We start from the raw sequence: 15,270 nt of genomic DNA on the forward strand, positions 1-15,270 counted from the left end.
CCACTATGTGGGTCTTGGGCTCTCTTGAACTTGGGAGGTTAGACTTGGTGGCAAGGCCCTTTACTTGCTGAGCCCCCTTATTGACCCAAACTTCTATTCCTTATACATTCCCCAGTCTGAGGTAGTCTGTTACAATGGAAGAAAACAGTGCTCACACCAGCACTGACTCAGGGATCCAGGCTATGGGGCTGAGCCTCTCCACATCGCCATCTTCAGCAACAGGCGTCTTGGCTCCTCTGTGTCTAGCGTTGTACCCTTCGCTACTGTCGCTTCTTTGTTATCTGAGGTTGCCCCGTCTCCTTCATCAAGAAGTTCGATTCAGCAGGACAAACCCACAGAGAGTACAGTCTTTGCTCGTCACACAGAGTAAAGGCTGTGGATATCGAAGCCAGCGAAGCTACAGGGATTAAGTGTGCTCAGTGGAATCTTCTAAAGCATGCCAAAGGAAAAAAGTAAGCAAGCAAGCAAATAAAAACCCATTTTATACACTATGATCCATACTCCAAACAATCAAATTGGAAATAACCAGAAAAAGTGGGACCTAGAATGATCTAACCACAAGATATCTAAAAATAGCCATCCAAGTATCAGCCAGCCAGGGAGGCTTTTCAAAGAAAGCTTTACCAAGCAATTGAAGTGTAGATACTCTTAGAGTTTATGGACTTGGATCAAACCATTCTCAGAGGGAAAGTAATTTCTTTAAATGGCAATTCTAACAAAATAGAAGAGAGCTCATGTGACCTCCAAAGTTTACTACGGCCTAGCAGTGCGGTCCTTAGAGGAAGAGTAGAAGAAAGAAATGATCACAGCCTGGAGAAATCAGCGAGGGAGAGGGTTACAAGAGAAGTGATAAGGGCTTATGGGTTTTCCTCTTGCATCTCGAATCAAAGCTGGCTGAGATAGAAACTTAAAGGCAGACGAAACATGGACGACAATGTAAGGGTTCGAGATCATGGCACGTTTTGCGGATGTTTGCCAATGCTACCTGACCTTGGGAGCCAGACTTCCGGATTTGCCAAGCTACTCCATTTTCTTTCTTCTCTGTTTTTCCTTTCCCTCCCCTCCCCTCCCCTCCCCTGCTATCCTCTCCCCTCCTCTTCCCTCCCCTTCCCTCCACTCCCCTCCTCTCCCTTCCCCTTCCCTTCCCTCCCCTCCCCTTCCCTCCTCTCCCCTTCCCTCCTCTCACCTCCCCTCCCCTCCCCTTCCCTCCTCTCCCCTCCCCTCCCCTTCCCTTCCCTTCTCTTCCCTACAGGAGACAAAGTAACAGGGCAAGGAAACTTAGTAGAGACCTCTGATGACCCCTACTCGTATCTTGACAACTGCATGGATAAAGGGCTCTAGGTCGGCTGCGGCCTCAAACTGAGCCCCATCTAGAATGTAATCACACCTCTGGGTGGGGAGAGAGGAGGGGATCCCAATGATCTAAATCTAATTTTTGCCTAACTTTAATAACATGGGTCACATGCATACAAATTCCATAGAACTGGGTTCATAGATCAAAAGCCTGCCTTTCTGAAGAGGAACTTTGATGTCTGTTAGCTAAAGAAATCAGATGAAGCTGTTCTAGCAGGACTGGGTAAGTTTTTAATGGAGACTCTTGAAGAAACACACATGGTGACTACAGATTGGGTCTTTTGAAAATGCTCTTTGCAGGAGCTCAGACAGGTGGCCAGATGGAAGTTTGCGAAGTGCCTCAGAGGAAACCAAATATCCTCTTACTACCTAGACTTCATGGCCATTGGTTACCTCCAAAAGGTGTGGAACACATTTTTCCTTAGAAAGAGATAGTGGATTTAGGGGTAAAGAGAAGATGGTGACATAGAAGGAGGACCCATGCATATGTGTAGGGTAGAGTGACCCTCAGGGGACAATCCCACAGTTAGTGTGATTAAGTGGAGCTTCACATCACCTGTCGCTGTCTGCTCCCATCACTGCTGATGATCTCTGGTACTGAACTCACAATCTTCTTCCTGTCTCAGGAACTGATGTGTATATGACTTTGGTGGGAAGATAGCTAGCTCAGTTGGTGAATGAAATGTTTGCCTTGCAAGCATACAGACCTGAATTTGGCCCCTACTTTTAAGAGCTTTGTTTGATGATGTACATTTGTAATCCTAATGCTGAGTTTGTAGAAAGGGTGGCTCCTTAGTACTTACTGGTAGCCAGCCTAGCCTACTTGGCAAATTCCAAGCCAGAGAGAGATCTTAGCTCAAAAATGAAAAGTATTGGCTGTGCCTGAGGGACAATGCTTGGGTTTGTGCTCCGGCCTCTACAATCAAGTGTGCATACATGTGCACCCCATTCATATACACACACTCACAAAATAAATAAGATAAACTGACCTATTTTAAGCCAGACATGGTAGTGCATACCTTTAACCACAGCACTGAGGAAACAGAGACAGGCATCCCTCTGTGAGTTCAAGGACATTCAAGTGGTGCATACAGTGAGTTCCAGGACAGACAGTGTTCTCTATGAGGCCCTGTGGAGACCTGAAAGTCCATTTACAGCCTATGTTATTATTTCCATTTTCTTTGGAGGTGAACCCCTGTTTGTGGGATTTCTGGATTATCATTCACAGTGTTTTACTTGTGCTTGTTTCATACTTTTGGCATTTTAGCTTCTTGCTTTGAGTTCCATCCTTGTGATTACTATTTTAAACATTTTCTTTGTAAGCTGTCTGGTTATTGTAAAGTGATTTCCAGAATCCAGCAGGTTCCTTGTGGCTTGAATGTCAAAAACTTATGCAAGGGCCCAGAATCCTGCTGTCTTGGAACTTTCAGTCCCTGAACTCGTGAGTGACAGCTAAAGGCACCATGTCATGTAATTCCAAAGCCACCAATCACATGGAACGTGATGTTGAAGAACTGTCTGCTAAGTGGCTGTGCTGGTGGCCCACTTGCAATCTTAAGCCTCTCTTTCAGTTGCCTTCCAGTCCTTGCATGCCCAGTAATCTGAGTAGCAGAGAAACTACTTGCCTAAAGAAATCCACTGGAGAAAGGTTGAAGTCAGCACATTTTCCTGCACCACTGTGTCGCAACTCAGAACTAGTCAAGGATATGATAGAAATCAAATGAGCCCTTAAAGTTTGTCATCAAAGGCATGTATGTCTAGGATCAACTGAAAATGGATTCCTCAGATTTTTTCCATGTTCGTGCGAATGTTTGTGGGGAGAGGGGGTGATAAGAGTAGAGGTATTGGGACTTTATTGCCTCCAGATTGTGCTATGCCTTCTACAACTGCCGGATCAGATGAGTCCTGAGAGGGCAGAGGGTGCCAGGCTGAGCCTAGACAGGGGACCATAGCTGATTCTTGCAGTTCTTTCCACCACTACAAAGTCTGAAAGGGGCCACTCTCCTCCCCCGAGAACTCCCGCTGGCTTTCAAACAGCCATGGGTCATGTTACAGGGTTATTGGATGTGATTTTTCAAAACCACACTTCGCTTTGAGTTTGCGTCACTGTCAGCTTTCCCCACGGCTGCAGAGGGAGAGGATGAAGCCTGGCTGAAGGCTCAGCAAACACGCACACAGGCTTTGCGTATTACCTCCCTTAGAAACGACCTTACAGGGTGGAGAGGGGGTTCGGTCACCCTGAAGTGTTTATTCTCGGCAGCTGAGATTTCCCAGGGCCACTGGTCTACTAGAGGTCAGTGTTATGAATTATCTCCTGCCCACATTCAAAGAAAACATATCAAGGCTGCCAGGAGACCCATCTCCAGTAGAGTCCATCAGTTTTGGCAAGAGTTCATTTCTACTCATTTGGTTATACCTGTCCTGATAGCCTAGTTGGTACCTACCTCCCATGCTTAAAATGCTGTCCTGCATGTGGATAGCTCTCAATAACCAAAACGAAACCCCTCAGCAATGAACCAATCTATTGTCCCTGCTTAAGAACAACAGAGAGATGAAAAGCAAAGTCATTCGTTTCCAGCTGATCCATTTCTAAGAGATGGCAGCTACCCTGGGCTTTGAAAATAGGCGGGAACTCTGATGAAGTTTTAGACCTGGAAAACCTCAAAAGAGCATGGCCAAATCTTTCTTAGCTTTGAAACTTTAGCATATTTTATGAGAAACACAAGCTGCCCGCTTTAGAGTCACTTACAGTACCTGATTTGTCGGACATTTTTTTTTTGAGTGGGTACTTGCTGTGTGAAACTCCGTGAGACCTCTTAGAAAGCATCCTGAGGCAGGGGGTCAGTGCTAGTGGGCAGTCCCTGACCCCCAACCTGATTCTAGCCCGTTTTCATTTTCCCGAGGGCCTCTGAGGTCCAGGGCTGCATCTCTTTCTCACTTTGGGGGACCTTGATGGGAATTTGAAGTGAAGGGGTTGTGGTTAGTTGTTCTTAGATCTTCGACCAAGTCTCAGAGGTTTGGCCAGACATACTGAACATCCGTCCCAGAGGAGAGTAAATACAACCTTATAAAAATACAGTGTTTGTGTTGCTTTGACTTGATGAAGTCTGTGTACTTGGAGGGCAGCATGATAAATGAACGTGTTTTTCTGTGGTTGTCTCTATTGAGTCTGCTGAAGAAGGGTCAGCATCATGGTCATGGTGTCTGAAAAGATTGGTTCTTCTTTAAAAATCTGGTTCAAAATTGAGGGAGAACAGTTGCAGCAAAGTGTATGTATCTTGCACATATAAAGCAAAGAATCTTGATAACTATATACCCACACAGACGCAACAACCAAAAGTTTAGGAGTGTTACCCTGATTTTACAACTGTAGGTCAGTTTCTAAGTACACCCTATCGATCTTTCCCATGGTCTTTAAGACTTCATGTGACACCCTCTGCTGGACCCTGGGCTGCGCCAAGAAACTTCCTGTCTCTTTTGAGGATGGTTACCAAGGCGTTGCGAATTCTGTCTTCTGGGTCATCTTTTGCACCAACTCCTCCAGTTCTAGTTATAAGAGAGGCCAGGATGAAGAGGCTAGTGTAGACAAGAACTAATGTCTCCAGCCCGACAGCCATCAAACCTTGAGACTTGCCACAGCCACATGAGTGAACATAGAAGCAGATGACCCCACCACCACGTTTTGAGATGACTGACCTGGTCAAACCCATGAAGAAGCCTTGTGGGAAATGCCGAACGATAGGTGTCCAGTCAGGCTGCTGTCTCTGGACTTTTGACTCCCAGAAACTATGATCTAATATTCAACTGTTAGTTGATGCTGATAGCTTTGGATTTACTTGGAAACAATAAGGAAAAAAAATGAACGCAATCACCGTGGATCAGTTTTGTCCTTGAGTGTCAGGCAATGAAATCATAGAGTATATGTTTTTTTCATCCCTCACATCATTTTTTTCACAGAATCTTTTCACAATTCATTCCTATTGTTCATGCTGGTACTGTTTCCTGACTGAATGTAGGACAGTTTATCCATCTTCCTGTTGCAAATCCTTTGGGTTGTTTCCCCATTTTGCAATTTTTAAAATAAAATTTAAAAGGTCTCTTTTCAAAAATTATCATTTTGTTTTGTTCTGTGTGTGTTTAAGTGTCTTCCTGAATGTATGCATGTGCACCACGTGTGTGCCTGGTACCCTACACAGGTCCAAAGAGGCCACCAGAACCCTGGAGCTCAAGTTACAAATGGCTTTGAGCCACCATGTGTGTTAGGAACCCAATCCAGATCCTCAGTCTTAACTGCTGGCCCATCTCTCCAGTCCACTGTCAACATTTTTAAAGTCTCTATTCGATGAGGACTTCCACTTAATTTTGCTTTGATGTGAGACAGGGTCTCAGATATCACAGACTGGCCTCAGACTCACTATGTAGCCAAGAATCACGAGCTTCTGATTCTCCTTAGTGCCGCTGTCACAGTGTACACCATGGATGGCTTCTGTGGTGCTGGGGGATGATCCCAGGACTTCAGATATGGCAGACAGGAATTGTGTGAATTGAGCTAGGCCAAAGTTTCCCTTAATGCTTTCTTTTCAGGAACTTTTAATATAAAAATTTATATCATGAATATATGCATATTTAAAAATGTTTAAATCAATTTTTATGTGTGTGGGTTATTTGTTTCAGTATACTTCTCAAGCCTGTTGTCTGTGGTAGTCAGAAGAGGGCTTTAGATCCCTCTTCTAGGACTGGGATTGCAGGTGGTGTGAGCCACCATGTGTCGCTCGGAATCGAATTCAGGTCCTCTGGAAGAGCAGCCAGTGCTCTTTACCATCTCTTTAGCCATCTCTCAGGCCCTCATCTTTCATTTTTAAATATACACACAAAATGATAAAGTATTGTTAAGGCACTCTCTCCACCCATCTCTGATAATCAGGTTGGTGACTACCCTAATTGTCAACAGAGAGCATTCATCTAGTAACTGATGGAAGTAGATGCAGAGATCCACAGCCAAGCACCAGGCAAGCTGTGGGAATCCTGTTGAAGAGGGGAAGGAGGGATAGTAGGAGTCACGGAGGGTCAAGGTCATGATGGGGGAGCCCACAGAGACAGTAGACTTGAGCTCGTGCAATCTCAGGGACCCCGGGACTGACAGCTAGGGAGCCTGCATGGGACCAGCCTAGGCCCACTGCACGTGTGTGACAGCTGTGTAGCGTGGTCTGTTTGTGAGGCTCCCAGCAGTGGGACCAGAACCTGTCCCTGGTGCTTAATCTGGCTTTTGGGAAACTATTTCCCATGCTGGGTTGCCTTGCTTAGCCTCGATGCAGGGGGAGAATCTTGGTCCTGCCTCAACTTGATGTGCCATGAGCTATTGACTCCCTTGGGATGCCTGCCTCTTCCTGGGAGGAGACAGAGGAGGAGTGGATGGGGAGGGGTAGATGAAAGGTGTGGGGAGGACAGGAGGAGAGAAAGGAGGCAAAACTGTGGTCGGTATGTAAAATAAATGAAAAAATTTAATAAAAGACAAAAATTATAAAGTGCTTTAATGTATACTACCTAATTTTTTAATTTTTGTGATATTTAACTTATCATTATTAATTACTAAGGTCATTGTAGTCAGGAAGTATTTTTACTGCACTGAATTTTTTTAAAATTTATTATCGAAGGGGCACGTGAGATGACTCAGTGGGTGAAGATGCTTGTGGCCAAGCCTGACAACCCGAGTTCAATTCTCAGACCCACAGGATAGAACGAAAGAACCAACTCCCTGAAGTTGTTCTCCGTTCTCCACATGTGAGTCATGATGCACGGACACACACACCACACAAACACACACACAACACAAATACCATACACACACAAGACACAACCCACACATACACACAACACATACACACACCACACACACATACACACACACCATACCACACACACAACACATGCACAACACATACACACACACACCACACACACATACACACAGAGAGGGGTTGTTTTAAAACGAAGAAAAGTAGTTTTGAAATGTATTGAAGCATTTATGGCTCAACATATTGTCTAACTTATGAATGTTCAGTCTGACTTCAGCAGCGCACATTCTGTTTTTATTTGGCATGGTGTTCTATAAACATCAGTTAAACCAAGGCAAAGCCTTGCTTATGTTCCTCTGTGTATGTGTGTATACTCTGTTGGTTACTGAAGGGGGACGTTAAACCCACCTTTATAATGACATACCTTTATTTTTGTTTTTTATTTATATATTTTGGATTGTTATAAGATTTAATTTTTTTTAATTTTTAAGAAACTTTAATTTTTAACTGTACTCAATAAGTTGATTCTTTTATTAGTTTAACATTACATCTCTATTTCAGGAAATATTTCTTGTTTGGCGTCCACATTCATTTCTGATTTCAATATCTACATACCTTCATTCTTCCATTTCCTGTTTCCATGAACCCTTTTTATTGTTTTGCTTTCAAATTTCCATGCATTTGTAATTCAAGTGTGCCTCTCACAAACAATCTACAGCGAAATATGTTTTATTTTCCGTTCTGACAAGATCTGCTTACATATTAAAGAAAATGTTCATAATTATCCACCCTTAATTTCCCAGGTATGTGTCTATTTGGTGGGGTTTCCAGTCAGCCTAAAGAATTTCCTTCAGTAATTCTTATGGTATAACTCTGTTGGTCACACATTGTTTTAGCTTAAAACTTTCATTTATGTGAAAAGAACGTGTTTTATCCATGCACTAAAAAGATATCCTGAGACACACAGAATTGTGAACTGTACTTGTCTTGAAATCCAGATTTTGAAAGAGATTTCACTATTTCAGGTTTTCTTAAACTACACTAAGTTGGCTGTTGTCTTACTTTTGCTTTGCTATAGTGAAACATTTTGACAGAAGAAACTCAAGGGAGAAAAAGTTTCTTCTGGTTCACAGTTCAAGGGTACTGTCCATCACGATGGAGGAGTCAGGGTGGCAGAGCTTAGAGTGGATGGTCACACCACGGACATAATCGGAAAGCAGAGGATGTGTGCATGCAATGTCTCACTTCCCTTTCTCTATACAGTCCAGAATCCATCCCATCTATGTAACTGTGGTACCCAAACTGGGCGAATCTTCCAACCTCAATTAATGCAATCCCAACAATCTTCTGAGAAACTCACCTGCCAGATGATCCTAGATCCTTTCTGTTGTTTGTTCTTTTGTTTTACTCTTTGGTTCCTTACTCTTTGGGAGAGTCCATCACCCAGCTCCCAAACAAATACACTCAGAGACTTATTCTTACTTATGAATACCTGATCTCAGCTTGGCTTGTTTCTAGCCAGCTTATCTTAAATTATCCAATCTATCTTTTGTCTCTTGATTTTTTTATCTTTCTCTATTTCTGTATATCTTTACTTCTTACTCCTTGGCTGACTGTGTAGCTAGGTGGCTGATCCCCGGAGTCTTCCTCCTTATCCTGACGCTTGATCTTTTCTTTTTCTCCTATTCATTCTCTCTGCCTGCCAGCCCCGCCTATCCTTTCTCCTACCTTGCTAATTGGCTATTCAGCTCTTTATTAGACCATCAGGTGTTTTAGACAGGCAAAGTAACACAGCTTCACAGAGTTAAACAAATACGACATAAAAGAATGCAACATATCTCTGCATCATTAAAACAAATGTTCCACAGAATAAACAAATATAACACATCTTTAACGAATATTCTACATTTCTCCCTTTTGTCTAAATAAAAATGAAAGGTTTTAACTTCAACATACTAAAACTATACACAACAAAACAGTTGCCAAGTAAGAATTTCACTTACAATATTCAGTCTATTTGCATTTAGTTCCCGTTTTCTACGCTAAAAATAGAGGCAGCATCACCAAGCAACACTGAGGCTGGGAGGGTGACCATGTAATGCTCACCTTAGGCCAAGAGTGCTCAGCAGCATTCTCAGCTACAGGTTCCTGGTGAGAATGTGAACAGCATTGTGAATGACCAGTGGTTCCGGAGATTGGGAGGGACAGAGAAAGGTGTGTGGCCTGACAGGCCCAATGGTCAATCATTGTATTTTCACCCAGGCTAATTCTTTCTAATAGTCACATTTTGTCCCTACCAACAAAGTCATATAACTCCTCCAAGGGTGGGAGACTGACCAGATCCTACCTGGGGAAGGAGAACTGATGGCTGAAATTACCTGGCGCGAGTGAGAAGGAAGCAAGAAGCATGCAACAAACCCGCTTAGGAGTTTATTAGAGGAGACGTGCACAGGCCTGGTGAAGTCAGTGTGCAGAAAGAGAGGGCTGAAGATGGTGCGTCCAGCTTTTAAAGGCTGCCTAGCACATGCGCACAGGGGGTTGGCGTAGCTACAGCATACGCAGATGACAGAGCTCACACATGTGCACAAGGGCTTACGTAGCTGCGTTATACATAGATGATGCAACCATGTCACATGTAGGTCATGCAGGGCCATTTAAGGTCCCTGGGATGGCTTGGTATTTTGCCTGAGAGCTTGTCCACACATGCAGGGCCCTGGAACCCGGAAGTGCCGGCCATGCTGTGTGGCTGGAATCATAACAATGGCTATAGAGTTATTTGCCAGCTTTCTATAGGAATATAATTATTAGACCATTGTATGTTCTCAGTTGTATCTGTAGACTAAGTGCATTAATGGTATTAAAAAAGTGGAAAAAGCAAATGATTTGAGGTAGGATTTAGTAAATGAATGATTTCTTGGGACTTTTAAATTTCTTGGTGCTAGCCGGGCGGTGGTGGCGCACGCCTTTAATCCCAGCACTTGGGAGGCAGAGGCAGGCGGATCTCTGTGAGTTCGAGACCAGCCTGGTCTACAAAGGGAGTTCCAGGACAGGCTCCAAAGCTACAGAGAAACTCTGTCTCGAAAAACCAAAAAAAAAAGAAAAAAATTTCTTGGTGCTTAGGAAAGGTAATATCTTTCTTCATCAGGACTGTTGAATAATCCTTAAACCTGTTCATCTCCTAATGTTCTGTAGACAGTAAATGCATGGGCAAAACTGGGTGTTTGGTTGAGAATTTTTCTGTGTTGAAGAAATCACTTTATTTGTTTTGAATGCAGGTTGCAAAATGCCCATAAAGAGAATTGATTTCAAGGCAGGCTGCAAGGGATACTGATAACTAGTGGCTCTCGGGAACTGCTCTTGATTCTCAAGGGTAAAGGGAATTGATTGTACTTACCGGGTTTTGCACTGGAGCCCAATCATTCCTTCCTTCTTATTAGCAGGAGAATATCCATCCCATGCTTCTCTCCTAGTTCATTTTGGAAGCACGTATTTGACTATAGGTTGTGAACATAAGAAAAGTTTGTCTCGGAATGGAAAACTTACACTGAATCTTACCTAAATTGTATTTAAATATTTAGGTGAGATGTAGTCTTTAAGCTTTTGAGTTGATGGAACAAGTCAAGATTTTATAGACAGACTATTGGAATGAAGTAAATGTAACTCATACAAAGAGAGAATGGATTTCATATACTAGCTAAAGAATGTTTGTGTCCTCTTCAAATACATATGTTCAAATTCTTTTTTAAAGATTTGTTTTTAATTATATGCGTGCACATATGTCTATTTCTTGGCAAATACACATAAGTGCAGATTTCTGCAGATGCCAGGAGGTGCTAGCACAGGAGCTGGGGTGACAGGAGGCTGTGGACTATCCTATCTGGGTGCTGGGATTGGAACTTGGGTCCTCTACTGTGCTTGCTGAGGTGTCTCTCCAAGCCAATCGTATGCTGAAATTTTAGTCCCTGTTCTGATGGTATTAGAAGGTAGGGTCTTTGGAAAGTGATGGATCAAGACCACAGCCCTTATAAAAGAAGCCCCAGACAATTGTCTTATCATTTTCTATCACGTGAAGTTCCACCATGAGCTGAGATGTGCTCCCTCCCCCAGGTACTGAATCCATCAGCTCCTCTTAGACTTCCTGCCTCCCACACTCCAGAGTGATGAGCCCCAGGTGTCTGCTACCCATTTTCCACCAAGCCCACAGCAACCTGTTCTGGCAGCCTGGCTGCACAAAGATGAAACCACAGTTTGCTTCTCATTCCTTTAGCTCTGTTTCATCAGATCCGGGGACTGGAGGATCGAGGTAGAGAGCCCAGTTCCTTCCAGTTTGTTGGGATTTAAGGCTATCAAAGCCTCTTTCCTCCACCACAATCCCTGAGACAGTGGGAAGGAACAAAGGTCTGTTTGTGGGCTCTCTCGGGAGCTGTGCATGTGTCATAGGCCAGTAGAGTCACTGAGCTACACATACCTTTCAAGGACTAGCAAAGGATATTCTCAGGTAAAGAACACGAATTTGGAATATTCATGAACAGCTCCAACACTGTCCTTTATGAGTGTCATCAATCCAGTCACGTTTTCTCTTGGCGACACTCACAGGTGCTTTTGCCAAAAGCCAGCGTGATTTTAAGCTGACCGTTTGTCTCTTAGACACATGTTCCTTGCTCTCTCTTTAAAACTCTCTTGATGGATAAGAGTACGTCAAAGTCAAGGTGTGGATTGGAGGCCATCTTTTCTAACAAAGATTTTATTTTTAAGGCCATGAAGTTACATTTTAGCTAACATTAAAAAGATGCACCAAAGAGAAAATAAACTTTTGTTAGAAAATAGATTCTCTGAGTTTTCATCGGCTTCTCCTTCTCTTAAAGCTTTCTTAACTGACTAAGAATTCCACGTAAACTTTAATTCTGTTGTGTGTTACTTCAAGGAACTTTTTGTACCACAAGTAATTATCTTCAATTTCCTTGCATTGCTTATAGAGCGAAGGCTTGCAGAAGCGATAGCCCTCTGAAATGTGAGAGATACAGTATGCTCACACTCCACTGAGAAATTTTTTCCATCAAAAAAGAGCCAGAGGACATTACAAAGAGCCCAGAGAGAAATGAGCGGATATGAGTGTGTTTGAGAAAATGACCTTTAATTATTTTAGTAGTACATATTATTTTAGTAGTACCTGTGCATAAAGATTCTACATTCTAGTTTTGACAGCATGGATTACGTGAACATTTCTTTCTCTGGCGCTCCTGGATTATGTAACTGTTAATAGCAGGTCATGGAAAGTGATTCATTTACTCAGAAAAGCAATTCGGTCTTAGACAAAAGGAAGACAAAGCTGTGAAACCTGTAAATTACATATCAACGCTGAATCCTACTCCAGTCCTGTTCAGAAGAGGTCAGCGCATAGTTTAACAGACTTCAGGCAGCAGAATGGAGAAGGGTCCCCAAACCAAGGCTGCTCTGCCTCCAGTTGTCCTATTAGGCAATGTAATTTCGAACCCCGCGACATTAACTGTGTTTCTCCCTCACTGTAGCAGTTTCTTTAGCAAAAGTCCTATTCTGACCCAGGACACACGCCTGCTTTCCTATCCTCCGGACAGCTGTTTCCTTCCTGCCTTCCTCCTCTGCCTCCGGTAGTCTGCAGGTGATGGAAATGCTTCTATCAACAAGGGAGACTGCTCGTGGACTTGATACCATCATCTTGACTCTATTCAAGTTCTCTTAATTCAAGGAAATGAAGTTAAAACTTAGTAAGGGAAAGAAAACAAGAGGCTCTGGCTCAGGTACCCGCTCTCCTGGATTGTTCTCTTGTGATGATGTGATGTTCCTATTGTCTCCAGCTATTTTCTTTATTCTGAAAGTAACTGATCCATTATTGATATAGACTAACCTGATGTTTCCTTATTAATATTTCCAGAACAAATTGTCCTCTCCTTTTCTTTTTCTTTCAGCGTAAGTCATTGAGTGTGAAGCCGGTTTCTGAAAAACAGCCCAGGGTTACAGTGTGTTTTTAAATCCATTCCATCAATCTCTATTTTCTAGTTAACAAATTTTGTTTTCTCGGTTTCTCTTTTCTCATGTCCTGATAGGATAATAGAACGTTATGATTGTAGTCTGACTTATCCCTGTCGAGCCCCTCCTGTCTGGGGCTTTTCTGTGTTTTTTCAGGACGTTGGAGTCGATGTATGGCATGTGTGAACCAGGTTCTCGTGTTCTTCCCCACCAGGAGGAGTGACAGAAGTGAAATGAAGTGAGCTGAGTTCCAGAAACTTGCAGGACAATGTCTAGAGATCAATGTTCCTGTCCTAGATGTCCCAGGAGAGAACGAGACGCTGATTGAAAGAGTGTTTGAAGAAACAATGGCTGCAAGCTTCCAAACTTTGCACAGAGTTCAGAGGTTTAGCCAATGCAAGATATGACTAATTCAAAGAAATCCCAGCCAAGGCATGTCATGATGAGTTCAGAAAGCAAAAGAGAGAAATTCTTGGAAACAGCCAGAGAGAATCATGGCCTTTAGGGAGCCGTTCTTTTGCATAACAGAGAGGTTCTCTGGAACCTGGCACCCACAGGGAAACAGCACCACACATCTGTCAACTGTGATTCTGTCTCCAGAGAAAGCATCAAGAATGGAGGGGCGATAAAGATATTCACAGGCAGAGAAAGGTTGAAAAGTTTGTCACAGGCAGTCCTGAGATTAATGGATGGTTGAAGTCTTTAAAATAGAAACCACACAGAATAGAATTTGAAGCAGCGGGAAGATAAAGCAACATTATAGATCATATCTAATTACTGAAATAAAAGCAATAACATCACCTGACAGTCAAGACAATATAGCTAAAAGTTTAGAAAATAAGCCATCTCAGAAATGAACTCAGTGCTTCACTCAAAGTGGCAAAAGAGTGAAGACGGCCAGTGACACAAATGTGTGCTCGCTGAGAGAGATCAATGGGGTTGAGAAATCTATGGAATTGAGACCAAATCGGGAAGGAAACAGGGGCTGTCACTACAGATTATGCAGTCATTTAAAGAATAACAAGGATGTATTACGAGCAACTTTACTGTAAGAAATTTCCCAACTCAGAATAAACTAGTTGCTCAAAACCCACAAATCGGGAAGGGTGTGTTGTAACCCAATCGGTAAAGTGGTTACTGGAATAGCAAACATGGGAGCAAGTGCTTCCCCAGCACAATGTAAGAAGCTGGGCATGGTGGACACATGCCCATAACCCCAGGGCTGGCCCAGTACACAGGTGGATTGCTGAGGTATGCTGGCCATCCAACCTAACCTAATCAGAAAGCCTTCAGGAACAGGAAAACCCCCCAAAACCAAGGGAGATGGCTTCTGAGAAACAGCAGCAAAAATATAGTATTTTCCTGATACTGTCTTTCAATAAGTAAACTGCAATGTATTAAAGCATAATTTGTAGTACCATTTTCCATGTAATAAAATTTTCCTTTAAATATTAAGAGATTCATCAATAAAGATGAACCATATAATCAAGCTTCTGGTCACTACCACTTCAACACCATTAATTAAACATTTTTTTTTTCAGCGCTTAGTGGCAGCATGTTCACATCCCTCCTCAGAGTGGGTGGTCAGTCCCAAAGATCCTAGCAAGGCTGTGCCACATGGAATTCACCTCCCTGTGTGCATGTTAGCATCACCTGGGGCCTTTAACATAATGCATCAGTTTGACTGAGTGTGTCTAGGGTCGGACCCAGGCATCTGTATTTATAAAACATTCCTGAAGGGTTTCTAAACAGTATGGGGGATGTTACAATGGAAACCGAGACACATAAAGTTTTAAAGGGTTTATTTGTGCTAGCAGGGATTCATGAGCTATGAAACATCCCACTGAAGATGGTTTAGGGAATTCACTGAGGGACAAGAAGGAGAAGGCTTTATTATTTATTAGGGTGAACCAGAAGGAAAGAAGCAAAACCACATGATTGGCTTCAGTTATACAGTAGCTCTGCTTGATCTTTCTGGCTGGAAAGGTTCCCTCGCTATAAGATAGTTGGCAGCTTCTGATTACTTAACCTCTGTTCCGTTCGGTTTTACAGGGTGTTGTGGGCTGGCAAGATGGATGAGCGGGTAAACCTGACAAACCAAGTTTGAGCCCCGGAA

Source organism: Chionomys nivalis, chromosome 5 (assembly GCF_950005125.1).
Source record: "Chionomys nivalis chromosome 5, mChiNiv1.1, whole genome shotgun sequence".
Classification (NCBI taxonomy): domain Eukaryota; kingdom Metazoa; phylum Chordata; class Mammalia; order Rodentia; family Cricetidae; genus Chionomys; species Chionomys nivalis.